This window comes from Scylla paramamosain, chromosome 6 (assembly GCF_035594125.1).
Source record: "Scylla paramamosain isolate STU-SP2022 chromosome 6, ASM3559412v1, whole genome shotgun sequence".
Lineage (NCBI taxonomy): Eukaryota > Metazoa > Arthropoda > Malacostraca > Decapoda > Portunidae > Scylla > Scylla paramamosain.
Genome location: NC_087156.1, coordinates 26,597,404 through 26,624,496, shown reverse-complemented (window position 1 = coordinate 26,624,496; position 27,093 = coordinate 26,597,404). Strand labels below are relative to the sequence as shown.

At 45.2% G+C, this 27,093-nt stretch overlaps 1 long non-coding RNA gene across 1 annotated transcript in view; it reads left to right on the top strand.

Annotated features, from left to right (window-relative positions):
• The window catches only part of LOC135101124 (uncharacterized), a 126,494-nt gene extending 100,106 nt beyond the window's left edge, over positions 1-26,388 (top strand). Inside the window, exon 3 of the long non-coding RNA XR_010269046.1 lies at positions 25,471-26,388. This is a non-coding gene — a long non-coding RNA (uncharacterized LOC135101124). The remainder of the gene's footprint in view (positions 1-25,470) is intronic.
• Positions 26,389-27,093: the final 705 nt, after the last annotated feature.

Here is a 27,093-nt window from a genome sequence, read left to right as displayed (position 1 = left end):
TTTACTCTGTGGCTTAAGTAACGACGTAGTGCAGAAGCTTAGAGCATTAATAGTTGAAAAATAAATAAGTTGTTTGTGCTGGGGGAAAAAAAAAGGAAGTTATGATCCTGGTGGTGGTGGTGGTGGTGGTGGTGGTGGTGGACGAGGACAGGATTAGTGAAGGGAGAGAGGAGGAAGAGGAGGAGGAAAAGGTAAAGGGTTAATTAAAGACGTGATCGTAATGCCCCAGCCTCTCATCTTCCCCCCTGTCCTTCCTCTCCCTTCTCCTTCAATCCGCTTTTTCACTTTTCCTCCTTCTCTGTTTGTGTTTGCTTTGCTTCTGTGTATTTATGTCCCTCTTTTCTCCTAAGTGTTCTCTTATTTGGTTTGCACTTACCATTTTTCTTTGGCTTAATCCATTCATCCTTCATTGTTGTTTATGTGTCTGTTTGTTTATCTTCTCGGCTCGTTTGCACAGGCGGACTGAGAGTTTAGTATAAGTGACGCTTGCTCTTGTGTGTCTGTCTGTGGAAAAGAAAATGTTAAAGTTAAAATAAGAAGAAAAATAATAATAATAATAATAATAATAATAATAATAATAAGAAGAAGAAGAAGAAGAAGAAGAAGAAAAGAACAGAAGGAGGAGGAGGAGGAGGAGGACGAGGAGGAAGAGGAGGAGAATGACAAAGAAGATGACTAAGACGAGGAGAAGAAAGAAGACGAGGAGGCAGTTTAATTAAAGGGAACATTTTACGAGAAGAGAGGCGTTACACAAAGCAGGGATCTTAATAATACACACTATACACCTTATATATTCACCTACACAACCTCACCTGGTCCATCCTTTACCCAACAACAGCACCGCGTCATCACTGGCATACCTACTACATGTGTTTTACTTGATAGCACACATTACCTGCCTTGTACCACCCCTTTACACGAGCTGGTCCACCTTTCACCATCATCCGCATGTCATCACTATTACTTTCTGCAGCTTTTTACTTTACCTTACCTTATTTCCACATACCTGTTTACCTCCACCTGACTTAACGTTACTTCCACTTCCCCCTTATAGATCCTTCTCTACACCTGCTTTCTCATCCCTCACTCAGTATTACCCTCCTCACCTGTACGTTCCCTCACACACCACCTGTCTTCCCTCACCTGTTTCTCCTCCACATCCTCATAACTGCCTTCCTCCATCACCACTTTTACTTTCCTCACTCTCACCTCACCTGTTCTCCTCCGCATACTTATTGCCTTATTCCTCCATTCCTCCACCACATCATATTCTCTCTCTCTCTCTCTCTCTCTCTCTCTCTCTCTCTCTCTCTCTCTCTCTCTCTCTCTCTCTCTCTCTCTCTCTCTCTCTCTCTCTCTCTCTCTCTCTCTCTCTCTCTCTCTCTCTCTCTCTCTCTCTCTCTCTCAGCATGTTGCTTCTGTGTATTAAGTTAAAAGGAATTTTCTCACCTCCTTCCACACCAAGTTTATGCTTCATAAATATGTATATACCACACTTTCCGGGCTATTCTTTTCACTCAATATTCACCCCTTTCACGTCCCATCCCACACACACACTCTCTCTCTCTCTCTCTCTCTCTCTCTCTCTCTCTCTCTCTCTCTCTCTCTCTCTCTCTCTCTCTCTCTCTCTCTCTCTCTCTCTCTCCATTCCCTTCCTCCCTATGCTTTTCATGCAGTATTCATCTCCTTTCACGGCCTCTCTCGTCCTCCTTCAACTTCTCTCGCTTCCTTCCTTCCTTCCTTCCTTCCTTCCTTCCTTCCTTCCTTCCATTCATTTTTTCATCTTTCCGTCCTTCCTCCTTCTCCTTCCATTGCTCACGCCTCCTGCAGTCCGTCATACGCCCTTAGCTAGTGACGCGGAAGCCATTCAGGAACCAGTTTTAACCCCGAGGGGCGGCAAACTTTTGGAGGCGGAGCAGATTTGGGGCTCTCATGGACAGACGCTGACACACACACACACACACACACACACACACACACACACACACACACACACACACACACACACACACACACACACACACACACACACACACACACACACACACACACACACACACACACACACACACACACACACACACACACACACACACACACACACACACACACACACACACACACACACACACACACACACACACCCGGAAGACTGCTGCGGGTGTGTGCAATTACCGGCCACTCCCTTGCATATATTGTGTGCAAGAGAATGGCAGAGGAGGAAAATTGCTGGGCTCAGTGGCAAGTATCTGTTAAACGTGTTGCATAATCGTCAGCGTGAAGTCATTAGTCCGTCTGTTTAAGGGAAGGATGTTCGTCTTTGAATGGCGCGAGGGAGTGTCAGGGGAGGAAGAAATACGTGAAGGATCCGAGTTTCAAGGAAGTTTAAGGAAATGGGTAGACTGTCTGTCATGTAATTGTGAAATGTAAAAGGATGACTTCAGGTAATTTTTTTTTTCTGTATACCGAGTCTTTGTTGTACGTTCCATCTCCTTCTCCCATATATATATATATATATATATATATATATATATATATATATATATATATATATATATATATATATATATATATATATATATATATATATATATATATATATATATATATATATATATATATATATATATATATATATATATTCTGACACATGAATGTGCCACAAACACTTGTACCTTTGTTGCTTTGTGTTTATATCCATTTTTCATTAATATCGTATCGTATTATTTGTTTGTTTACGCATGTATTTATTATTTAATTGTTAATATATCTTTTCATTTCTCTGTTTATTTACTTATTTGAATAACATAGGAACCTATTTGCCCGGCGCCGAGACTGAAAGTTCCGCACTCACTCTGCCAGTCAATTATGCACTTAGGCAGCAGCAGCAGCAGCAGCAGCAGCAGCAGTGACGGCAGACATGTAAAGAGAAGCACTCAGGTCAGCGCCGCAACATTAATTTCTGTAGGCGCTTGATAATTTCTATTTTCTTTGACAAGTCTCCGGACAGCGAGAATCCGTTTCCACTCATTGAGTCTCACGTATCTTGGTAGCGGTGGTGCCTGTGGAAATGTGTCTATTAGTACCTCAAATGGCGTGCAGGTGAGACAAAATTAGCACAGCAAACTAGTTCCGTTGTGTTGCTGTGCCGCCTGAGAGCACATGAAAGGGACTAATCAAGGAGAGCACCAAGATAAAAAAAATGGATGAAGGAGTTCCTGTGAATAGAGTGATTTACAGTGAAGTAGACAGGAAGAGCGATAACGAATGGTAAGATGAAGGTACTGACAAGGCAAGATGAGTAAGTCAGCTGTGTTGGTTAACTACGGTACTGAACATTTCAGAATAATAGTAAATGTCGCCTCTCTCTCTCTTTTACATTCCACTTCATTAGAAATCTGATTACATTTTTATATTCAGAAATCTGTCAAAATGTCATGGTTTGATTTACAGTGGTCAAAATAATCACCAAAGCAGTGATGTGAAAATAAATAAGATGCCATAATCTAATTTTACAGCGATCCAAATATTAAATAAAAAGAAATTTGACGATAAACAAAATGCAACAGTTTATTTCTATGGTGATCCAAAAGTTCCATAAAACAATGATGTGATCGTAAGCAAACGTAAGTAAAGCACCATAGCTCACCTTTACAATGATTCAAATACTCCAAAACTCACCGGAAGATTGATGCGTGGAATGCTTCAAGATTAGTGTTCAGCCTCTATCCTCGACACGCACACCGACCAGAAGGGTTGTATGTAATTGATCCTATTGGTGTGGGCGTGAGCTGCCTGCTTTGCGCCACCACAGGACGCCGCCGCCGCCGCCACAGCGCGGCCAATGTAGGAAATGAAGGAGAGCGGCGGCAGGAAATTGTGTATTAGGAAGGACCGGGATGAATCAATCGGGGCATCATTTTCTTCCTTTTCGCCGAGGCCTGGGATGGAGGGCGCCTCCTGCTCCACACTGGTACATCTCCCTCACCATTTTGTGGGTGGATTTAAAGTTAAGTAATGTATTACTAAGCCTTCCCTCATTTACTTGATGATCTCTCTCTCTCTCTCTCTCTCTCTCTCTCTCTCTCTCTCTCTCTCTCTCTCTCTCTCTCTCTCTCTCTCTCTCTCTCTCTCTCTCTCTCTCTCTCTCTCTCTCTCTCTCTCTCTCTCTCTCTCTCTCTCTCTCAACTTGTTTCCAAGTAAGCATTTTTTTTTCTCTCTCTCTCCCTTTAGTGGCTTTGATGATACAGAACTTTGTAAACCTATCGATCCGTGGCCTCCTCTTCCTTTAACACGATAGGCTGGCTCGGCAAAGACTGACTGGCACGTGGCATTACCGGCGCTGTTACAAGTAAAAATCAGGGAACTGAAATAGAACCTTTTGTCTATTCCCTTACCCTGATGAGCGTCGCGGAGCCGGGCGGCGTCGATCACTCACACACGCCTCGGGGTCACAAAGGGGGTGAGATATTCGCGGAGTCAAAGGTAAAGCGAATCTGAGAGTGGTGAAAGCCGCATCGCGACATGGGGACCCGTGACCTAAGGTGAGCAGGGAGAAGATTAGCGTGAGGGAAATGGGAGCAAAGAAAGTCTAGCTCGATGAAGGTTTTAGGATCGAGTTTTCCGTGTGATTTTGTATGTTATCGAGGGAGAGTTTAATGTCCAACTACTGGTCTGAGTAGAGGGGAACTGGGGCAAAAAAAAATGGGATTTCATATAACGTTTTATGATCTGAGTCTGATAATTCACTATCAAGGTGAGTGAAGGTGAGGTTACTGAGTGATTCCTCGTTTGATCTCAGGGAAACGAGAGCAAAGGGAGTGTGGTCCAACGTAAGCCCTTAGTATTAGAGTTCTAAGTGATATTGTCAATTTATAATGGTTTATTAATAAGAAACTCAGCCAAGGGGAACGATAAAGTTATTGGTGGCTCGCCCACTGTGATATATATTGCCCTTTGATGTGAATTATTTGGAGAACCACAACAATGAAAGCAAAAAAAAAAAAAAAATGAAATAAAATAAAATGAAAGTTAACTTGCTTGAAAACTAATAGGTAATATTATTATTATTTTTTTTTTTTTTTTCTTTTTTTCGAGAGCATGTGAAGACTTGTCTAGACTTTCTCGGGACATGTATAGTGCTGGACGACGACCACACCACGAACCAAACACGACCAAGGTAACGCAGAGACAATCAACAAACTGTGTAATATTTCAACACAAGACATTCGCCCATCAGCAAACAACAACAACAACAACAACAACAACAACAAAAGGAAGAAAAAAAGAAGAAAAGAAAGAAAGATCACTAAACTACTATTACTACTACCACTACTACTACTACATTTATCTGTTTTCTTCTTCTTCTTCTTCTTCTTCTTCTTCTTCTTCTTCGTCATCATCATCATCATCATCATCATCACCATCATCATCATCATCATCATCATCATGCATCATCTCCCTCTCTAACATCTAAACGCCTTCAACACCGAGTCTCCCTTTAACACCAAACACCTCCAGTTGTGACCTTGCTCCACTGCAGAGAGAGTAACTGAGGCGGGGAGGCAGTCGAGCTGAAGTGGCCTGGAGGGGTAAAGGAGGGAAAGAAGGAGAGGGAGACGGAGATAGATCGGCAGGCAGAGGAAAAGGAATGATATTTTTTTTTCAATTTTTATCTTTATTTTCTTTTTCGCTTTCTTTATTTTTTTTTTTTTTTTGTTATTAATTGTTGCAAGACACTTTCAATTTAGCTTCCTGGAATGGTTTTTTTTTTTTTGTATGTATTTCTGTATGTGTGTTTTTTTTTTTATATAGTTTTTCCAGCAGCGTTCATCTCTCTCTCTCTCACACACACACACACACACACACACCTTCATCCTCCCCAAACTCATGTACGCCTCCCCAGCGTGGTCCTCCTCCCTCACACACACTCAACAGCTACAGCTAGAGAGTGTGCAGAAAAGGGCGTGCAGGGTCATCCTTGGCCCTGCATACACCACCTATGAAGAAGCCCTGACCACCCTGAGTCTGTCCAGAATATCCACCAGGCACCGAGAGGCTCTGGAGAAGTTTGGGAAGGGACTACTGCATCATCCGCGTCTCAGAGACATGCTGCCGCCCGACGCGCCTCGCCCTGTCCGTGCCACCAGACACCACAACAAAATAACGCCCCTGAAGGCGCCGCGCACGGACCGGTACAGACTCAGTGCGATTCCCACCATGGTGCGAGCCATCAATCGATAGTATTTCCCTCCTAGATTAGTCTTACCGTTAGGATTAATGTTAAGTTTTTCCCCCATCCCCTATGTACATTTTCAGTTTGTCAACTGCCTAAATAATAAACCGTTTATTATTATTATTATTATTATTACACACACACACACACACACACACACACACACACAGGCACACACACAAAAATATATATATAAATGGAAGCTCAGTCCACCGTAAATTCTTTCAAGTCTTTTCTATTTCAATGGAACATAACAAACAACCAATTTACGTTGCGTAACTAAACCACCTTTTTTTTCTCAATTTATTCGGACTCATATAGCAATTCACCTTCTTTATTTACATTTTAAACCAGCCAATCTTCTTTTTTTTTATGGTAAATGACAAGCACACTTCGTGCAGGTTTCAAAATAGTCTGTCCTCCCTAGGCTGTGTTCATATCTTCCTCTTTAAGTGCTGGTTCCTCGGCGTCCCACCTCCTCCTCCTCTCCATCCCCTTAAATATCCCCTCCCCGTGCCTCTCACATGTGCCTTCCCGTACATATTTTACTCGTCACGTGTGTATTCAGAAGGAAGCGTGATGGTATTGCTTCGTAAAGAGTGATGGTGATGATAGTTTTGAGTAGATAGAGGAGGATGTTGTGTTGGATGTTAACTTGACGTGTGTGGAAAAATGGAGAGAAAAAAGTTTGCCATGTTATAATTAAGTGAATGGGAAGGGTATGTGGTGTGAATGGCAGGGAAACGGGTTATGTAGCAGGGAATGGGAAAGAAGGAAGGGAAGAGAAAAAGAAAGAAGGAAAGAAAAGAAAAGAAAAGAAAGCTGCTGCTATTTAAGATCTGGCTTGAAGAAAAAACAAGAAGAAGAAGAAGAAGAAGAAGAAGAAGGAAGAGAAAGAAACAATGAGAAAAAAGCGGGCCTTAGCAAAAAAAAAAAAGAAGAAATAAAAAAAGAAAGACAGCAAGGAAAAAGACAACTATTGCAAAAGTGATGAAAAAGAATTATCCCTAAAGAAGAAGAAGAAGAAGAAGAAGAAGGAAAGAAAAGAATAGACTAACACTAGAAAGAAAAGAAAAAAAAAGAAAGAAAGAAAGAACGGCCGCGACCATTTAGGATCCTGCTTGAAAAGAGAGAGAGAGAGAGAGAGAGAGAGAGAGAGAGAGAGAGAGAGAGAGAGAGAGAGAGTAGAGAGAGAGAGAGAGAGAGAGAGAGAGAGAGAGAGAAACACGTGACATGTAGGTGAATTTCATGAATGGACACCCACACCTGCATTATTGTATGGACGCGGGACAAAAACTAAATAAAAATGAAATGTACTCGTATATGACAGACGTATGGACAGCGACGGATATTAACATTCCTCCGTGGCGCTGATGTGACGGCCACGGGCGGGATGCTGCAAGGTATTTTCAAATGTTTCGGTGCTCTATCCCCACTACTTTGAACTGGCTTTAGTGGAAGTTACTGGTGGAGGAAGTGCTGAAGAGTTTTTTTTTTTTTTTTATTGTTCTAGTATAAGTTTGACAAGGATTCTGTGTCATCATTTGGGAAAAAAAAAACATTAGAGGACCCGACTGATAATAATCTTCGTGGCGTTTGAGAATGGTCCTTGTGAGAAAACATACGAGTAGTGTCTTTTGTTTCTTTTATGTAGGAGGGGGCACCAGCCAATGGCAAAAAAAAATTTAAAAGAAAATAAAAAGGCCCACTGAGGTGCCAGGCCCCGAAAGAGTAAAAAGCGATCGTCAAAATAAGAGGATAAGTGTCTTGAAACTTCCCGCTTGAAAGAGTTCTAGTGACAGGAAGGAGTACGGCAATAATATTAGGTTTGCATGCTGGTCTGAGTGTTCTCTCTACTAAAGTATATACTGCTTGCCATGATGAGTCTGCTTTTAACAGTAACGAATATTTGACAACGAATATTTGACATGTTTGTTTGAATTTTTTTCTTTTTTATTTCATAGCAAACATTGAAGTTATAAAGTATGATCTGATTATGTGAGCCGCCTGTCATAAGCAGTATTAAATTAAGTAGTAAAATAAATCACCTGCATTACTTGCGTTAATGGTGGCTTATTTGTTTACACACATGTTCTTTTAAATTATTACAGTTCCCGATGTAGGTGAGATAAGTAATGATGTCGATATGCGATTTAATACATTACCTAACAATATTTACTTGCATCTTAATGTTCTATTCATACTTCTAAACCACACATCTTCATTCTAATTCATTTAATCCTAAACTGCCCTCGGTCAAATATTTCCCATCAGCAAACGTCATATTAAGAGGTGGGCAGCGGGTAGTCTTATTGAGGAGGTGGACAGCGAGTAGTCGTACTGGGGAGGTGGGCAGCGGATAGTCGTACTGGGGAGGTGGGCAGCGAGTAATCGTACTGGGGAGTGTTCGACTCTTGACCAGCAGGGGCACAGGAAACGCAGGTAACAGTGCAGGTGTTTATTCACAGAAGGTGTGAACAGAAGGCTGGAGGTAGGTGATCTCCCGGCGCCAGGCCGCGCACTTCCACTTAACACTTATGACTGAAGCCTAGCTCGTTCACTCATACACGTATTCATGCCTCACACAAGTCTCGCTCATTCACTCGTTCACACAACTAGCTAACAACCACACACCTCCCCCGAGACATAAGGAAGATTCCTTATCTTTGTTATGGCTACCGTAACACATGAAACAAAGTTACAATGATTGAAGTACAGAAAACACGGTACATATACACAAAACAAACACAGCGTACAATGAACACGTACGACTAATCGTAGGTGCTACGGTGCCACCGCACCTGCAGTCGTCTCGGCTCCCTACGCTGTCGGCTGCTTCGACGCTCTGGTTGCTCTCGGCCACGGTGTACCCCGTTACCCTGATGCTCCGGGCTGCCGGGATGGTGGTGTTCCTCGTGACCCTGATGCTGAAGCGCTGCACCGCCATGAGCGGTGTGCTGCTCGACAGGAAGGGGAGCAAGAGGTCTGTGTGGGCGTAGGTGTCTTCTATTACGCCACATCACGCGACCGCTGCCCATCTTGATGAGGTAGTCTCTCCTTCGCCCAACAGCCACGATGACACCCAGGCGATCCCAGAGGCCTGTCGTGTGATCTTGAACGTCGACGTGGCCACCGAGGTGCAGGAGAGGAAGAGTACGGGCGGACGCGTCGTGGCGAAGTTTCGCTTTCTTCCTCAGTCGCTCTGCCTTGGCGTCGCACTCATCAGCAGCGCGCTGCCACTGCTGAGCGTATGAGCGATGATGAGCCGGGACACAGGACCTCATAGGATGACCGAAGAGGACTTGTGCTGGTGATCGCCCTTCCGCCCTCGGAGTGTTGCGCAGTTCCAGCAACCCGCGAGCGAACGCATCCTCGTCCAGGTGTCCCTGCTGTGTGGTCGTGAGGATCAGCTTCTTCACGGACTTGACCGCTGCCTCGGCGTGACCATTGGAGCGTGGATAATGAGGTGAAGATACACGATGCTCCACCCCCCATCGAGCCAGGAAGCGCCGTACCGATGAAGAAGTGAACTGCGGTCCACCGTCAGTCCTCAGGAGAACAGGCACGCCCGTGTCGGCGAACACACCCCGAAGGACACGAACGAGCTGATCAGCCGATGCTGGACGTGAGCATGCAGACACGTGAGGCCACCCAGACAAGCGATCTACATACACGAGGTATGTACGGCCTGCTGCGTGGAAGTAGTCTGCAGAAACTGACTCAAACACCCTGCTGGGTGTGTCCGTGTCCTGCCAGAGAGGTTCGTTGGCTTGGCTTGGTAGGAGTGGACGGCATAGTGAGCATCCAGAAACGACGTTCTCAACGTCTCTGTCCATACCAGGCCAGTACACCGTTTGTCGGGCCCGTCGCTTGGTGCGCTCCATCCCCTGATGACTGTCATGGAGTCGCTCTAGTGTTTCTCGGCGGAGGCTGTGAGGAATAAGAAGCCTCGGCCCGTAAACCACCAGGTCGTCGTCTACGGCCAGCAGACTGCGCACCGGCCAGTACGTACGCAAGCGGTGATCGAGGTCGTGGCAATGATCAGGGAAGCCCTCGATGATGACGTTCTTGAGCAAGCAGTACTCCCCGTCTCTTGCTGCTGCGGCACGTACCATTTCCACAGTCTGATCCTGGAGTGGTGCTAAGCGGACGCCGTCCTCATTGGTGGCAGATAACGCTGAGATGACCGCTGAGTGGAGAGGGTCGAGGTCACCAGAAGTAGCAGCATCCTCTTCCTCCACTGGGTCCTGTACTGGAGCACGTGAGAGGGCGTCGGGCACACAGTGTGTCGATCCCTTTTGCCAGCTTGCTGTGAAAGAATACTGAGCAAGCTTCTCCCTCATGCGCTGCAGCCGCAGGTTCTCTATTTCTCCCAACAACTTGCTATTGAGGAGAGGTATCAGCGGGCGGTGGTCGAGCACTAGATCGAAGTGAAGTCCTTTCAGGTAGGTGCCACATTTCCTGACTGCCCAGACGATTGCAGCCATTTCCAACTCTATTACTGCATAGCGGCTCTCTGTGTCTGTAACAAATCTTGACCCGCATTGCACCATCTTCCACTGGTCACTGTGCTTCTGCAGGAGAACGAATCCAAATCCGTGCATCCTTGAGGCGTCAGTCTGTAGCATCGTTGGTAATGATGGGTCGAAGTATGCCAAGACAGGTGGGCTGACGAGACACTGTTTCACCTTCTCAAACGCCTCTTCATGGTTAGGAGACCAGCACCAACTGTTCTTCGGGCGTAAGAGATCTCTGAGGGGTTGTGCAGCTGCAGCCACAGCAGGAGAAAAGCTTCCAAGCTGGTTTGTAAGACCCATGAATGATCGTAAGTCGGTGATGTGCTGTGGTCGTGGGAAGTCAGAGATTGCCTTAACTTTCTTTGAGTCTGTCGTGTAGCCTTGTCCAGAAACAGAGTAACCACAGTAATCTACCACTCTTTCCGCGAATGTAAACTTCTGTGGGTTGAGAGTGATGCCGTGCTGGTCACACCGCCGCACAATCTGAATGACATGGGCTAAGTGCGCACTGTAGGTGGAGTCATAGGCCAGGATGTCGTCCACGATCTTGATGGTGTTAGGTATGTCGCCGAGAGCTTGGTCTCCTCGACGGTTATACTCGTCTCCAGACGAGACGAGACCCATAACCGCTCGCCGAAACTTGTACCGACCCCAAGGTGTTATGAAGCAGGTTAAATCCTGGTCTTCTTCTCTAATGGGGACTTGAAAATACCCCATCTTGGCATCAAGAGTGGTGAACCAAACTGCTCCGGTCCCGATCGAGGCGATGGCGTCATGAGGTGAGCGCACTGGATACACGGGCCTCTTCACGTAACGGTTGAGTCGTGTCAGGTCAACACACAGCCTTACACCAGATGTCTTTTTTGGGACAGGCACGATGGGGTGGCACCATGCCGTAGGGTAGTCCACACTCTCGATGATTCCCTTGTTAAGCAGCTCTTCCAACTGGCTCTTAATTTCTTCACGCCAATTGTAAGGGATTGTACGAGATGCTGTTACGGCGAAGGGTCGAGCGTCGTCTGTCAACTCGATGGCCATGGATCCACCAGCCATTGCACGTAAACCTTCCTTTGCTTCGAAGACGCTGGGAAAGGCCTTGATCACAGCAGCAGCGTGCCCCGCACGCTGCTGTGGCGTTGGGTCGTAGGAATGAGGCCAGCTGATCACTTCTGTGGGCGTAGATAGAGGTGGCTGCGAGGCGGTCGGGTACTTGATGGAGCTGTTGCCGGTGTGCTGTTCTTCCCTGCGTAGCGGTCGGATTTGAGCCGGAAAATCTTCGGGGAGGATTCCGAGAGCGATGGAATCGTACCAGCTAAGCAGCGCCCCTTCACCTCCTTCACCACGCTCACAACAGTCTCAGCTTCCCTGTCGCCCAGTTGCAAGTGCGACGAGAAAGTTCCTACACAGGTGAGGGTGATTACCGGCAGCATAAAGTCCATCACCATCAGCGGGCGCCAAGCTGGAGGGCGGGATTCCAAGGAGTGTTGCCGTGTCGAGGCCAATAACGGTCGTTTCGGCCCCAGAGTCAGGAGTCCACGTAATCTTGTCTCTTCCAGCGGGATGTGTGGCGGTAATGAGCACCTGGGGCGCAGGTCGTGCCGTCACCGTCTTTGTGTATACGCCTGATAAGAGCTGGTATACACTGGCACTGGCTCCCCGCCTCGGGCCTGCACCGCGATGAGGAGAGACAGTTGAGGAACTCCTCGAAGCTCCTCGTCGTTTCCTCACTGTCTGCTGACATACACTCGCAAAATGCCCTCTTTTCCCGCAGTTACGACACACTTTATCTATTGCCTGGCATCCCCTTTTGTCACTGCGACAATCTTTGCCACAACGATAACAGCCCGTGGGGCTTGAGCCCCCGAAACTGCCCTTCCTGTAGTTCGAGACAGCGTTCACACCATGGCTCGAAGAGTGAGAGCCGCCCCTTAGTACTGCACTACACTGGTTAGCGCTCTCTGATGCTCTGCAAATATCTATGGCGTTTTCAAGGGTGAGTTTCTTGTTTTCCAGCATGCGTTTCAGAGCCACTTCGTCTCGTGTCCCAACGACAATTCTGTCACGCAGCTGATGGTTTATGCACTGGTCGCAAAAGTCACAGAAATTGGCGATTTCCTTTACAGCACATAAAAAGTCGTCAAAACCTTCTTGCGTTTCTTGCACGCGGGAGTAGAAGTCTCTTCTATCCATGATGATGTTGCGCTGGCTTCGCAGGTACTCACACATTGCATCGAGGATGGTTCTTAACTCCGCGTCTCTCGGTAAGCTTATCCCGTAGCGAAGTGTACGGGTCCACTCGTCGTCTAGGACAGCAGCGAGTGCCGCCCTCTGCTCAGCCAGGGAGAGACAGTCTATCCTGGCGAGGGTTACGTATCCTTCAAACTTATGGCGCCACGTGTCGAACTCACGTAAAGATGCTGACGCCGTTAAGTGAGGAATGATGGTGGCGGACGTCGGGAACCTCGCGCCCTGGGTAGACGTGCTGCGGGCTGTGGTTTCGCCTTCATTGCTCGCCGTGGTGCGACTGGGAGCTTGTGTCCCCACTCTCTCCAGCAGCTGGGTTAAACGCTCCTCGCGAGCCTGACTCTGCTCCGACTGTCGCGCTAGCAGGGCAGCCAGCGCCTCCAACTGCTTCTCCATTCTGCGCCGTACCCACTGCAGCCTTGTCCTGATCCTACTCACTGCGCCATGTTCGACTCTTGACCAGCAGGGGCACAGGAAACGCAGGTAACAGTGCAGGTGTTTATTCACAGAAGGTGTGAACAGAAGGCTGGAGGTAGGTGATCTCCCGGCGCCAGGCCGCGCACTTCCACTTAACACTTATGACTGAAGCCTAGCTCGTTCACTCATACACGTATTCATGCCTCACACAAGTCTCGCTCATTCACTCGTTCACACAACTAGCTAACAACCACACAGGGAGGTGGGCAGCGGGTAGTCGTACTGGGGAGGTGGGCAGCGAGTAATCGTACTGGGGAGGTGGGCAGCGGGTAGTCGTACTGGGGAGGTGGGCAGCGGATAGTCGTACTGGAGAGGTGGACAGCGGGTAGTCGTACTAAGGAGGTGGGCAGCGGGTAGTCGCACTGGGGAGGTGGGCAGCGAGTAGTCATACTGGGGAGGTGGGCAGTGGGTAGTCGTACTTAAGAGGCAGAGGGGAGTCATTATAGCAGATCTTGGTGACCGGCAAGCAGGCCGGCGATAGGATAGCAGGAGAAAACCGTCATGTTCTTATTTATATCTGTCCGTTTTGATATTTAAGGAATCTGACGTAGTCTGTTGTTTAACCCACTACTGTTTAACCATTGATTGTATTGTATGTATTATATTATTGTATTATTAGTATTGTAATCTATCTAATCCAATTATGCTTTAGCTGGAAAGAGACTGGTAACTAGCTCGTTTAGATGCGTCACGTACGTGCTGCACTCTGGCGGTGAACAGCAGAAATAGTTCAAAAGGGAATGAGGAACCGGCAGTTGATCCGTGATATAACAACCGTACACTTGTGCCCTTGTGTTACACCTGTGAACACCTTGCCCCTTCACCTTGACATCTCAGAGCGGCACAGACTGGTGAGTGTTGCATAGTGTGCTTGCGCATGTTTGATGGATAGATCAGGGAAGTAGAGTTGCAGTGTGTATGTTTGTTGTTGTTGTCGTCACTGCCTCCACTACTATAAAAGTAGCAACAAACATGGTAACAAAGGCTTAGGCAGGATAGCTTTTTTATACTGTACTGCTGTTTTACTAAATAAGATTACATTTGAATATGTAACAAAATTGAATTAAGAGTAATAACATGTGGCCGTTTAGGTGACAGTGGGGCCGATTTGGCGACAGTGGAGCCATTTTGATCACAAAAGTAGGGCCGTTTTGGTCTTATAGAATGGGGTCATTTTTTGTCATAGTAGGGCCGTTTTTTTCTCAACATGGACTCACCGGACGCAGGAAAGACACTGTGGGAGAGAGAGAGAGAGAGAGAGAGAGAGAGAGAGAGAGAGACATAGCTTACGCGTCATGTCCTGCGGCTGCGTACTGTACGAGTATACATGTCCCAGGAGAGGGAGGGACTGAGCTGAGAACTGTTTAAGGAATGATGGATTGACGGAAGGCTTGGAAGAAGGACATGAGGAAGGAGTTTAGAGTAATAAAAGTGAGGAGACGTAGGGAACGTAGGATAACGAGATATGAGAGAAAGGAAGAGGAGAGAGAGAGAAAGGAAGAGGAGAGAGAGAGAAAGGAGCTGGATTGGGAGAGGAAGACGAGGAGCAAGAAGAGGAGGAGGAGGAAGAGTATGAAAAGGAGATAGGAATGAGACGAAGGGAGACTGAAGCATACGAATGATGAAAGGAGTGAGGAGAACAAGGAAAGGGAAGTGAAAACCAGCAGCAAGATGAGAAGGAAGGAAAAATGGGGAGCAAGTGAGGGGACAAGGACAAGGCAGTGGGGAGACAAGAAAAAAATAGAGGAGGAAGGAGAGAGGAGAGACTGGAAGGGCATGTAAGAAGCTTGAGAGAGGAGAGGGACGAGGCGAGGAGAGACGAGGAGGGGAAGGGAGAAAGACAGGACGGGATGTAATAGATAAATATATATAAGCTTCTATTACTTCTGTGTGGAGATGATCAAAGAAACACGGTGGTAATGCTGTTGCGTTATATTAATAAAATAAACTTTACAAAATAATCATGAAGCTGCCTGGCGCCGCATGTCCGCCACCAAGGCCAGGCGGACACGGGCTCTCATGTCTACCATCGAGGAAAGGCGGACATAGACTGCTCATATCCGCCATCAATGTGGGCGGCGGACGAAGCGTCCCGTCACAGGGAGAAGGGAATCGTGGTGTTCAAGGAGAGACTGTGGGAGGGCTGGGCGAGGCGGGGAGCAGTAGGGAGGGAAGAAGGGGATTCCCGGCCGCTGGAGGTGTCACGGAAACAAAACTTGCGGCTTCCTGTAGGTTTCCAGGCGTGAATATGACGGGAAGGAGAGAGAGAGAGAGAGAGAGAGAGAGAGAGAGAGAGAGAGAGAGAGAGAGAGAGAGAGAGAGAGAGAGATGGGGACAGACAGATGGATAGAAAGAGACGAACACAGAGATAGACATACACAGACAGACAGACAGATAGAAAGAGACGAACACAGAGATAGACATACACAGACAGACAGACAGACTGGTACAGCAAAGAAACAGATAGACAGGTTGACAGAAAGACATATATGTAGACAAAATAGACGGACAGACAGGCAGATACGTAAACTGACAAAAATATAAACAGATAGACACATAAACAGACATAGATAGACAGATTGACAGAAAGACACATAGAAAGACATAAAAGAAACAGACAGACAGACAGAAAGACAGACAGACAGACAGAGAAGGACGTCTAGACAGAGGCAGACACAATGACAGAGGAAAACAAAAAGACAAAGTTGTGATGGGAAATGCACTGAGGAAATAAGCCCTTCTGTTAGTATACGTCAATCATAAATGAGATAAATAATTCTGTACGTTAATGTGTCTTTAAAAATGTATGAGCAGTTCCCTTGGTTGGAGAGAGAGAGAAAGAGTGAGAGAGAGAGAGAGAGAGAGAGAGAGAGAGAGAGAGAGAGAGAGAGAGAGAGAGAGAGAGAGAGAGAGAGAGAGAGAGAGAGAGAGAGAGAGAGAGAGAATTAGCCTCACTACATTCATCACAAGAATTTGTCGCATCTTCATCTTTATATAAATAGGGGAGAAAATGTAATTACATTTATTATTTATACTTTGAAATAGAGACTGGACGAAGACTAAAAAGACAAAAAAATTCTCTCTCTCTCTCTCTCTCTCTCTCTCTCTCTCTCTCTCTCTCTCTCTCTCTCTCTCTCTCTCTCTCTCTCTCTCTCTCTCTCTCTCTCTCTCTCTCTCTCTCTCTCTCTCTCTCTCTCGCAACACTTGTACATTAGCGACTGTTTCCTGCCGCTGCCTTTCGCTCGTCTTTAAAAACACAAGCAGCATCAAATATTCATCGCAACCTTTCAATCTGTAATTTCATGAAGAGACGCGCATTGCCATCAGGTGTCTATTTTCCGTCGATGCACAATAGAGAGAGGAAAATAACTATAACAGTGCAGTGTGAATAAAAGTAAAGTAATTGTCTGTGAGGCATTATCATAATTTTGTGTGTATGAAAGGACAAAAGGGGAGAGAGAGAGAGAGAGAGAGAGAGAGAGAGAGAGAGAGAGAGAGAGAGAGAGAGAGAGAGAGAGAGAGAGAGAGATGAGCACACACACACACACACACACACACACACACACACACACACACACACACACACACACACACACACACACACACACACACACACACACAAACTGACAGACACGTAAACAGATACACCGACATACATACATACAGACAGACATAGACATAGACAGACAGACAGACAGGCAGGCAGAGAGACGGACACACAAACAGGAAGACATATAGACAAACAATGACAGATTACAGAAGGCAATGAAGGCAGACAGAAAATTAAGGTAGAAAAATAAGTTACAGTATATATAAATCCGAAAACCTTCCAAACGTATATATAGTATTTTATCAATCGTTAATTTTCATAGATCAAATGAATAAATCTCCCGTCATCATTGAAAAACATTAAAATACCCTTCCCTTCGTACACATCAATCATTAATGGGATATCTCCTAATGTATTAATGTAACCTTCCTTTTTCTTTCGATATTATCTCCAGCCAGTCGCGACTTACGCCAAGACCAAAGGAAAAAACCTGCAGGATTATCCCAAGCCAATCCGAGCAGTATCCGGAGATTGGGTTAAAATTACTCGGTGGAAGTTCATCGTGCCGATGACTCTCTCTCTCTCTCTCTCTCTCTCTCTCTCTCTCTCTCTCTCTCTCTCTCTCTCTCTCTCTCTCTCTCTCTCTCTCTCTCTCTCTCTCCTTGAATCTAGATGCGGGCGAGGTTTGGCAATACATTTTATTGAGGGCATTGTTATTGATGTTTGGTATGCAGTGTGCAGGTAAGGGAGGTGGTGGTGTGTGTGTGTGTGTGTGTGTGTGTGTGTGTGTGTGTGTGTGTGTGTGTGTGTGTGTGTGTATGTATGTATGTATGTATGTATGTATGTATTTATAACCTGCCTGGATCTAGGAATCTAACGTTCTTCATTAGCGCGTTCATAATGAGAGAGAGAGAGAGAGAGAGAGAGAGAGAGAGAGAGAGAGAGAGAGAGAGAGAGAGAGAGAGAGAGTGTGTGTGTGTGTGTGTGTGCCGGCAAGGAATAGGGAAGGCTTGGAGCGCCGTGTTCACTCCCCTCAGAGCAGTGATCTCCCCTCGGCCTCCTCATAGCACCGCCCGCCCATCCCCTGCCTTCCCACGGGCCCGTCAGTAGCTGCGTGCTCGTCCACCTGTTGCGTCAGGGAGTCACCTGTGGCGCCGCGCCCTCCTATACCGTCAGTCAGGTGGTCGCCCGCGCTCACCCCACATCGCCTGCCGCCTTGCACTCCTGCTCGCTCCCTTCCACTAGTAAGTTACCGGAACCTCGCCGACCCGTCCCGTCCAGCTCCCCTCTTCTTTTGATACCCGTACTTTTGCGACACTGAAATAATCGGGAAATTACACAGCAGATGTTTGAAAGACCAGTTACACGATGTAACTTCATTAGCAATTCCTGCGATTGCTATTACTATTCGAGAGAAAATTACTTGATTTACAGCACCACAATTACAAGGTTATATGGCGCTCACTACGGTTATAAATGAGCGCTATCTCTCCCACTGACACATTACCGTGAGACAAAGATCTAAGTCGCGACGTTTTGAGAGCGTGCCAAGACAAAAACAAAAAGTGTTCTCATTATAGTGACAGGACAAGAAAACTTTGGTCGTTAAGAGTCTATCATGGCAGAGTTGTTAGTGTCTCATGTCGTAGTTCATGTCTTTTCTGTCCTCCCGTCTGCCGCGCCGATGGGTGTACATATCCTCTTGCCGCCCCTGTACCTCCTGCTGGCGCGGGGGGCGGTCTGGGGCGGCTGGTTTGTCTCCCGAGAGTTCAGTATAGATCTCCGCCACCCGCTGTCACCTGCCACTCACAAGAAGCTGCTATTGGAAGTTAGTTATGCTCCATCTGGCTCTGTAACTGCTAAGATAAGATAGTTTATTTGTTACAATGTTATACAGTAATGCATACAAGTGAAAATCTTTATGGCTACCCTTTGTGGTTACTCTTTAACCATGACAACTAGCATCCGTACACTCATGACATGCCTTAGAATCTCAGGTAGGTATATCATGTGTGCATGTATATCTAAGGCTTAAATATACATAAATACATGCACACGCGCACACAGTACTTTACTAAGAAGTCACGAAACATTGCCTGTGATCGTGAATGGTAATGATATTAATGAAAAAGAAGGAACTGCACATGCATCATGTTACCCGGACTCTTGTTTTTCCGTCCCATTTGGAATCTAATATCAATGTCAAACCCGGAAGTCCATCAATACACGCGTCGATGCATATCCGCTGCTCTATATCGGTGAAAACTATTTGGCAACCGTATTTTCAGATGCAGTTACGTTTTGTAGACTTGTAATGCGGGAATGTGGAATTATCATGTTACGCCTTCTCATATCTGTCAAGTTTGTGTATGCGTGTGTGTGTGTGTGTGAAGCGTAGAGCGAGTGGAGGAAGGCAGGCAAAAGTAAAAATAGTGACCAAAGGGGGAAATTAGAGATAGAGAGAGAGATAGCGTGGGTAGATAATTGTGCTAGTGATCATCGTTATCATTACCATCGTTGCCGCCGCCGCTGTCATTAGCATCATTACCATCACTGACGTCACTGCCTTTATCGTTATCTTCATCGTTGGTGCTATCGTTTTTCTTTACTTTGCCTTCGTTCGCTTATCATCATCAGCATCGTCATCGTCACCATACCGTCACCAATATCACCGTCACCATTATTTTTTACGCTGTCATTTTTCATCAGAAGCATTTTCATTGTCATTGTCATCATCATCACCGTCATCATCATCATCATCATCATCATCATCACCGTCGTCATCATCACCACCGTCGTCATCATCACCACCGTCATCATCATCATCATCACCGTCATCGTAAAATAGCGCAGATATAAAAACAAGAGGGACGGACACATACACACACACACACACACACACACACACACACACACACACACACACACACACACACACACACACACACACACACACACATGCGCACGCACATACACACACACATACACACACATGCACACACATACACGCACAAACTTTAATGTTTTTCTTTTTTTTATTTTTACAGTCAGCTTTCAAGGACGAAATAGAGAATAAAAGGAAACCATTGTAATTTCCACGCAAACACATCATGCTTAATTATTTTGTCATATTTGTTTCATTAAGTATTGTTGAAGTAAAGAAAAAAAAAATGTTTCTCCTCCTCCTCCTCCTCCTCCTCCTCCTCCTCATCCTTCTCCTCCTCCTTCTCCTCCTCCTCCTCCTCCTCCTCCTCCAGAAGTAAGGAAATCACCCCGGCAGTTCATATAGTGATGTAAGAGAAAGAGTTGCGATGGAGGAAATTAAAGAAGAGAAAAAGAAAAACAAAGAATGAAACAGGAAAAGGTCGACAGAATAAGAATGTGTAATGGAAACTCTCTCTCTCTCTCTCTCTCTGTCTCTCTCTCTCTCTCTCTCTCTCTCTCTCTCTCTCTCTCTCTCTCTCTCTCTCTCTCTCTCTCTCTCTCTCTCTCTTTGTATGTGTGTGGAAATTTTAATAAACCTTTCTCTTTTTTTATATAAACCAGAAACCGCACACGCACAAAGAAAGAATTAACATGGAAAAGACTGGAGTCGCTATATGGAATTCTTTACCTAAACACTTTCTATTCCATTCAGCAGTTCTCCTGTTAAAAAAAAAAAAAAAAAAGTGGGACAAAAAGAGAAAGGGAGATCACGCATTCTGGGAACACAAATTAATTTACCATTTTATCCAACCACCTCGCTCACCCTCACTCTCCTCGCCGGAAGCTAAGTGAGGAATGAACTATAGGGGTAATAACTAATAGAGTGAGAAATGTAAGGTCGACTATACTGCGGGAAGCGAGGGAAAGGGGAAAGGTCGAGAGGGGAACACTTGTTGATTATACGTAATGGTGGTTGTGGTGATAGTGGCGGTGTGTGGTGGTGGCGGTGGCGATGGCGGTGATTGCTTTTGCTGCATGGGTCCTTGGTGGTGCGGTAATGGTAAAGTTGCAGTGTTGGCAGCAGTGGTGTAGTTGCTGCGGCGTTAGGCACAGTGGTGAGGAGCTGCAATGGAAAGGGATACATGCAGTGGTGGCGAAGAATTTTGGTGAAAACGGAAACGTGAACCGGTTATTGGTGATATGTAGGTGCAGGCGGTTGAGTTGAGGCGGAGAGGGAGGGAGAGAGAGAGAGAGAGAGAGAGAGGAGAGAGAGAGAGAGAGAGAGAGAGAGAGAGAGAGAGAGAGAGAGAGAGAGAGAGAGAGAGAAAGAGAGAGGACTTGAATGTGTAGGCGATATTGGGAGTAGGGGGTGAGGGACGAGTACGAGGGCAAGGAGCAAAGGTGGAGAGAATATGGATGAGGACGTATGGTCGAGGACGTGAAGGAGACCAAAACACGGACCAGAACGAGAATACGGGTCTTACGAGTAGTAACACTGAATGGTGAGAGTAATATTGTAAGGGCCGTGTTGATACCAGAAACACGCAAACGCACATAGTAAGGGGATGTTGTTCTGAACGGGCGGCGTAAGGACAGGATAGCAGTGAAAGGCGTCAAGCGTTTATTTGCAGGCGGAAGCTGTGGTTTTGGGAAGGCCTTCACTGTGTGCTCGTATGCAGGTGCGGAAGGGACAAGAGGCAGGGTTTCCTTGAACAGAAGAATAGGAAACCGGTTCGCTCCTGTAACAATAAGCCTGCACTCAATGCTCAGTGCTTCGGACACTTCATGCTGTTTTGACGCTTTCTATTCAGGGACGTTTAGCTCTACATCTCTATTCCTGCTGTAAAAATAACATTGTGGGCACTTAATTACTTGCAGTGTCAGCTGTGTCCGGGGCCTGTCCCTTCACGAGCGCCAGGGGATTGGAGTGTAATTACGGTGTGGACGTTATCAGGTGCAGTCTAATTTGTTTTTGGTCAACGTCCGTGTATTCCCCGCTTGATGTAGATGGATTATGTGCGACGTGAATATAATTGCTGAAATGGAAAAAAATAATGGTCAGTCTGAATGTAGAATCGATAGGATGTGAGTGAGTGGTGACTGTCTGACTGTCTGAATGTCTGACTATTCTGGCTCCAAGCACCTCGTGAAGGAAGGCATATAACCTGCACACAGCCTCTCGTACTCCCTCCTCCTGCGCTTCCTGCCCTCTTTCCGCTCCTCTTACCGCCCTCTCCCTCTTCCATCTATCCGTCCTCCGCCTCGCCTCGCCTCGCCTCGCCCTCTGCTCTCTCCTCTCCCTCCTGCAACTCTACAATATACTTATTTTACGAGTTCCGTGTTTCTCTCATCTCACTCTTCTCTTTTTGCAGGTCCTGATTTCCTCTTCCTCCCTGACCCTCTGTTTCTCTACCCTCTTGATTTTTTTTTTTTTTTTGTCATGATTTTGTCCTTTCTCTTTTTACGACCCCTGCACCTCTTCCCTTTTCTCTAGGTTTTTCACTCTTTTTCCCTTCATTCTTTTCTTTTCTCCTGTATATCCCTTCTGCTTTTCTCCATCTTACTTTCCTCATCAGTTTGTTCTATCTTCATATTCCCTATTTATTTCTTCCTTCATTTCTTTTCTCCATGTTGTATTTGCATTCATTTCTCTTTAATTCTCTTCCTGTTCCTTCATGTGTTCCTTCTTTTTTTTTTTCTTTTATGTTGCTTTTGTCTTTATTTTCTTATCCAAGTTCTGCTTGTCTCTTCATTCATCCTTTCTCATTCTCCATGTTTTATGTTTTCATTGTCCTCTTCATCCGCAGCCTATTCCTTCATCCATCTCCCTTTTTTCATGCTTTTTTTTTTTCCATCTTCATTTTCTTCACCATCCTCCTCCTGTCCTCCCCTGCCTCAGGTGACGGTCAAACATTCGCCCACTGCCACTCCCTCAATCACCGGAAACCCTGCCCCAATTTCCTTAGTGGCTCTGTGATGGCCACTCCGCCCGACTGTCTCTTCTGTCCTTCATCTTACTCGTTCATTCATTTTCTCGTTGTCGTTTTTTTTTATTCCTGGCTTCTTTCCTTCCCTTCGCCCGTCGCTTTTATTCTTTCCTGCCTTCCTTCTTTCCTTCGTCCGTCGGTTTTATTTCTGTCCTCCTCCTCCTCCTCCTCCTCTTCCCTTCCATTCGCCCCCTCGTTCCAGCAAAATGACTGAAGTTTGCTAAGTTTTCTTGTCTTTTTTTTTTTTTTTTTTTTTTTTTGCTGGGTTTCTGAAGGCTTGGTCTCGTCACCTCAGCGCCGCCAGCCATCATGCACACTATTCGGATTTATTTTATTCATACCTGTCTTTATTCTGTGTATTCAAGGTGTTTTGTTTATTTATTTATTTATTTATTTATTTATTTATTTACTTGTTTATTTACACTACATAGATTTTGGAGTGTTGTGATTTGAGCAGTGATCTCATTGCAGGATAAAAAGATCTGTGACTATGTGGCTTTGTCATTAAGGACCATATTCTGAAACACTTCTGCGCCGCATCCTCACTACATTCAAAACTCTAGTGACACGGGTTTTAAGAGTGTTTTTTATAGTGCTAGTGACAGATTAGCAAAATTTCCACAGCATTAACAGCAGAAACACTAATGAGATGACAGGTAATCATCTCTGTGGCCTTTATAAATAGTCGTGGTGAGAGCAGAGTGGTTCTGAATATAGGCCTAGATGGAGAGAGGAACGGCCTAGGTGGAGAGAGGAGACAGGTTGTGCTGGGAGGGTCCTTAATGGAAGTAGACAGGCAGCTGATAAAGATAAGTGAAGAAGGTTGGGAAAAGATCAATGTTATGTTGTGAAATGGTGGTGTTGTAGCTAAAGGTGGTGGTTATGATGGTGAGGGTGATAATGACGATGGCGTATTGTTATAAACTGTGTCCATCTTTCATGGGCTCCGGATCAAAAGTAACACCACGGATTATCAGTTAGTACCTGTGTTCTTTATATCCCGTCAAAGCAGAGAATGATTTAATATTTGTCACATCGCTCTATTTTTTATCGCGTACTTTCTTGTATACTGCATGTTTTTACTGCCATCGGAGTGTGGTGTGCCAGCTTCCATCAAGACTCTTCAAGTATCTTCAAGACTCTTCAAGTAGCTTTTCGTCTGTTTACTGAAAGAGGCTCCTGCATAAGACTTGCTTCCTCAAACGTTTCGGCGTCTGATTTCGACAAATTTTAACAAGTTTTAGTGCGTTATCACTCATCAAGCGTTGCAATACCTTCTTGCGTGTCCATTGAAAAAACCCGTGGCTCATACATAAGACTTGCTTGCTTAAACGTTTCATTGTCTTTATCTCGACAGGTTTCAACAAGCTTTAGTGCAAGTTACGTTTTGTCATTTAGGAAGTGTTACCCCGAGTGGACGCCCTTCCCACCCTGGCCACGGTCCGAGAGTAGGAAGGACATACACTCAGGGTAACGGTTCACAAGCGCCAAATCCAAAGTCCTTCGTTAGCATGCACCGCCCTTTCCCTGACAGACCAGAAAAACCGGACGGAAAACTGAAACATATCTGTTCTCAAGGACTGTTTTGATAATTCGAATAATAGTTTAAAAAATAAAATAAAATAAAATAAATAAAGCCACACCATTAATGAAAAAATATCGTAAATATCCAATTAATTATTTCCTTGACCTTTTAGTATAGCCCTAATGAGATGGCAAAGCCCATAAAAACAGATGAGCTGAGGGGAGATTTAGGTGAGCACGTGGCAGCAGGAGTGAGTGAAGGGAACGTGTGGGATGCAGATGAGAGATGCCAAAGAACACAAGTAGAATAGCAGGAAGGGAGACGTGTTGGAATATAGAGAGTTATCAGTCAAGCTGGAAGGCAGGACACGGAGACAGGAGAAAAGAGAAAAGGCAATAGTTAAAATATATGACTAGGATACAGTATACATAAGTAGCTTTAGGAGGAGGAGGAGGAGAAGGATGAGGAGATGGTACACGAGGAGGAGGAGGAGGAAGAAGAAGAAGAAGAGGATGATGAGGAACAAGAGGAGGAGGAGGAAGAGAAAAGGAAATAACTAAGAAATGGAATTACAGTGACCAGGCTCGAGCAAGAAGTGACGGGAAATTACCAAGGAATACAGTATGTGATTCTACTCATTTGCGATACTTTCCTGGGATATTTTAAGCTGCGCGTTGCCAGAGGATTACAACAACAGTGTGTGGGAAGAGATTGTTTATGTTATTGCTGTTTGTTGTTGTTGTTGGTGGTGGTGGTGGTGGTGGTGGTGGTCGTGGTGTTGCTGCTGAGGTTTGTTGTTGTTGTTGTTGTTGTTGTTGTTGTTGTTATTGTTGTTCTTCATCTTCTTGTTCTTCTTGTTCTTGTTCTCCTCCTCTCTCCTCCTCCTCCTCCTCCTCCTCCTCATCATCATCATCATCATCCTCCTCATCCTCCTCATCATCATCATCATCACTCATCATCATCATCATCATCAATGTTATCATCATTACACTCGTCTCTCTCTTTTACAGGTGTGAGGAAGAGAAAGAAGGCGAATAAACTCACCGTGGAAGACAGAAAGAGAAAGACACTCGTACGCACACACACAGAAGCCGGACGCTATCCTATCTCAGTCCTATAACCAGCCTGGCGACCTGCCTTCTGCACTAAGGTTAAGAGGAGGACGCCGTGGTGTTCATGTGTCCTTCAGAAGCAGAATATTCCCTTCAACCAAGAAAGAAGAGAGAAATATAGAAGGGCCGTGAATTAAGGCTCTTCCATCAATTTTCCCTTTCCCGCCACTTACAAAAGAGCTGAAAAAATTAGAAGAAAAAACAGGATCGTGAATTTTTTGTTTTTTTTTTTGTTTTGATATTTACACAAAGGGGAAAAAAGGACAGCAAGGTCGACGGTCTGAAATGAATAAGTGACAAGAAATAAAAATATGTGCGTGTGCGTATGTGTGTGTGTTAAATTTAGACGCGTGTAGAATGCAGGGCAGAAATTTCATCAGTACGAGAAAATCATAAAAAAATAAAATAAGAATAAGAATAAGAAAAAATTAGAGAAGAGAAAAAAAAAAGTGCGGCAGGTTAGGCCAGAAAATAAGGAAATAACGAACCACATTCACCGTGATAAAAAACAAACAAAAAAAAAAAAAAAAGGAAAAAGACACTGAGAGAGAAAAAATAAATAAATAAAACAGGAAAAACAACAACAGATAGTGAAACACAACAAATACAGGAACAAATAGTGAAAAAAAAACAAGAAATAGAGGACAAAGAAAACTACGTGGAAGGAACAACAACTCTAAATAAACACACACACACAAACACACACACAAAAACACACAAATACACTCTCCCACTCAAGACCAGGAAGGGAGAGGAGGAGGAAGTCAACACCTGTAATTCCTGCAACACCTGAAGAGAGCGGGAGGGCAAGACACATTCAGACCCCGCCCGAAAAAAAAAAAAACGTACCTAAGACGAGGGGACAGAGGAGGAACCCTCACAGTGCCACGAGACAAAGCGCTCCCTTGCTGCTTCCTTCCCTCCTTGATCAGTTCTCTTGATGGCGAATCAGTGGAGGGGAGACACCTAGAAGTAACCCATAATAGACATTACCTGTGGAAGTGAACGAGAAGGAAAGAGGTGAAGAAAGAAAAGAGAAAATAAAAAAAGACAAATCAGAGGAAGTGAAGGAGAAGGAAAGAGTTAAAAAAAAGAGAAGAGGAAATAAAAAGATAAATCAGAGGAAGTGAAGAAGAAGGAAAGAGGTGAAAGAAGAGAAGAGGAAATAGACAAGAAAAAAGAAATTAAAGAAGAAAAGTGAGGAAATAGCAAACAGGAAAACAGAGGATGTGAAGGAGGGAAAGAAGGAAAAGAGAAGAATAGAAAAGATAGACAAGTTGGAGGAAGGGAAAGAGAAAGAAAGACGAGAAAAAGAAAAAGCAAATATAGACAAATTAGAGGAAATGAAGGAGAAAGGTGAAGAAAAAAGAGAAGAATAGCAAATAGAAAGGTAGGCAAGTTAGAAAGAAGCGAAAAATTGAGTGGTTTCCTGAAGAGCAAATTAAAGACATTGAAGGAGAGAGAGAGAGAGCTTCAGAAGAGAGAGAGAGAGAGAGAGAGAGAAGAGAGAGAGAGAGAGGA